Below are 3,201 nucleotides of genomic sequence, written 5' to 3'. Positions count from 1 at the left end.
TGAAAAAGCTCCCTGATTGGCCCTCAAGGCTTATACCGACTGAGTTGGCTAGTGACTCTGTGTCTGCCTCGAACTAGACGCACCAGGTGTGTCACCCAACTGTGGGCAAAACCTCTTCAAGTGCCCCACCTGCCCACATTGATAACAAGTGAGCGGCTGGTCTCTACCCTGACTCTAGCCCTGAGAGCGGGCCGAAGATGAAGCTGCTCGCTGCCCTCCTCTCCTCTGCGGGCAAGCTGGAGACTTGTGGCCCAACTGGCCACATTTGTAACAAGTGATGTCTCCCTAACCACCTCTCCCAGAACCTGAACTCAGCACTGAAAAGGTAGATCTCGAATGCGCTCCCTGGGACTGCTGAGGGTTAGAACCCCTCTGCCTCTTACTGTCTCCCTGACCATCCTGACTCCTCCTGGAGCCTGTCATTCTCTCTTCCTCTGCATGCATAATAGTCTCAAACATAAGAGGGTCGACCCTCCCCAGTCTGGTGTCTACCCTATTTTCCAGCAACTAACACACAGACATAAGAGGGTCGACCCTCCCCAGTCTGGTGTCTACTCTATTTTCCAGCAATACTTCCAGAAACTTCACTAACAGGTAAGGGTCGACCCTTAGGAAGGCTGGTGTTGACCCTAGAATAGAATTTCTAAGTCTCCAAGGAACTTTTGACAAGAATAAGTGCAAACAACTAAACCCAATAAGTTTAAATCGAATTGTACTCCTCCAAAACCAACTCATAACAACACCAAAGATTTCCAAAATAAAAATAAAGGATTTGAATACACTTTCCCATAAGCTTTGAAGGATACGGGTGCTACAATAACCAAAGTGATTTTCAGTTATGCTCCAAAGTGGTGTTAGTAACCAACTAATGTGGCTATAGTAGGTCTTCCTCCTTTTCAATAGTCGAACCATTAAATTAATGCATATAGGTATCCTACATCTTAACCGATTTCGTTTTGGTTAAAGAGTCTCTTTCTAGTTGCTCCAGAACAATTAGAAAATTCTCTAGAAGAAATACGAGGTATTGCTTCTAACGGCAACATGCTATTGGATGGTGGTCCCGCTTATGGGGTCAAATCAATACGTTCTAATAAGAAATATTTGAATATAAATCTCATAAATATCATCAATCTCATAAGTATCATACTAAATCCCATCAATCGAATCACTTTTTCAAGAAATACGAGAGATCTAAGTCATACAACTAAAGATATCTATTCATTGATAAGAAAAAGAAAAAATGTGAATGGGGATTGGATTGATGACAAAATAGAATCCTGGGTCACAAACAGTGATTAAATTGATGATGAAGAAAGAGAATTTTGGTTCAATTCTCCACCTTAACGATAGAAAAAAAGATTGATCAAATTCTATTGAATCGGACTCATAGTGAGCATTTATCAAAGAATGGCTCTAGTTTTAAAATGATTGAACAACCTTGAGCAATTTACTTCCGATACTTAATTGACATTCATAAAAAGTATCTAATGAATTATGAGTTCAATACATCCTGTTTAGCAAAAAGACAAATATCCCTTGCTCATTATCAAACAATCACTTATTCACAAACCTCGTGTGAGGCTAATTGTTTTCATTTCCCATCTCATGAAAAACCATGTTCGCTCCGCTTAACCTTATCCCTCTCTAGGGGTATTTTAGTGATAGGTTCTATAGGAACCGGACTATCCTATTTGGTTAAATACCTAGCGAGAAACTCCTATGTTCCTTTCATTACGGTATTTCTAAACAAGTTCCTAGATAACAAGCCTAAAGGGTTTCTTATTGATGATAGTGACAATATTGATGCTAGTAACGATATTGATGATATCGATCATGACCTTGATACGGAGCTAAAGCTGCTAAATGTCTTCTTGTATAATATGAATTCCAAACATTCATGATCTGGATGTGAATGAGTCGAATTACTTATCCCTCGGTTTATTAGTGAACCATCGCTCCAAGGATTGTGAAAGATGTTCCACTAGAATAGAAAAGAATAGTCTTTTTTGTATCCTTCCCCCGATTATGTTGCTACCGTGGGCTTTACGCAATCGATCGAATTATATAAATATCCCTTCAACAAACATTGGTCATCAAAAGGATCTCCAAGACCCACCAAAGCACGAAAGTCAAAATCTTTCAGAAAATTGATTCATATTCGAAGAGTGCATAACCGCATGGATAAGCTCACACTAACCAGTCAATTTGGGATCTAATTCGAGATTTTCCTTGAGAGGTATCGGGAAGGAATTGTAAGAATATTGATTCATACAAAAGAAAAAGTTCTGTATTGATTCAAACATTGTACCCATGGTATAGGGATAGAGGAAGAAGAAAAAATCAAAGATTTCACATAATACTTTTGGTCAAAAAATTAATCTGATTTATTTCATACCCCTTGCTCAATGAGAAAATGAGTCAAAATCTACCGGATCAAACCTATGGGACTTAAGGAATGATATAAAAAAAGAGAGGCAAAATATTAAAAAATATCAAATAAAAAAAATAAGTAAATAAAAATGAAGTAGAAGAGCCCAGATTGCAAATGAACAAATTCAAACTGGAAAATGATCTTTCTGATTCTCAAAGAATGAGGGGCAGAGAGATTGATCGAGATAGATCTCTTGTTCTTATTATAAGATTGTGATTGGAGCCGCATATGTTTGGTAAAGAGAATAATATTCTCCTTTGAGAAGAAGAAAAGAAAAAAAAAATTAGAAAATGTTCAATTAGAACATGAAAACATGTCTAAATTGGTCCTATCGGGACGGAGTGGAAGAAAAGAGGAGATTTTCAAACGAGGAAAATGATCCAATGACTTCGAAAGAATTGAACGACGACCGTATGAGGTGAAAATCTCATGTACGGTTCTGTAGAGTGGCAGTAAAGGTGACTTATCTGTCAACTTTTCTACTATCACCCCTAAAAAACAAACTCAGCCTTATGTAAAGTTGTCAAAGTACGATTAACCTCTGGATTTGAAATCACTGCTTATATACCTAGTATTGGCCCTAATTCATAATAACATTATGTAGTCTTAGTATGAGGGAAAGGGTTAAGGATTTACCTGGTGTGAGATATCACATTGTTCGAGGAACCTTTGATGTTGTCAGAGTACAGAATCATCAACAAAGGCTCTCTAGTGCGTTGTAGATTCTTATCCAAGACTTGTATCATTTGATAATGCCATTTGAATCACTA

This window comes from Camellia sinensis, chromosome 10, assembly GCF_055761805.1.
Source record: "Camellia sinensis isolate YWXY chromosome 10, ASM5576180v1, whole genome shotgun sequence".
In the NCBI taxonomy this organism is placed as follows: Eukaryota; Viridiplantae; Streptophyta; class Magnoliopsida; order Ericales; family Theaceae; genus Camellia; species Camellia sinensis.
This window is presented reverse-complemented; position numbering follows the sequence as displayed.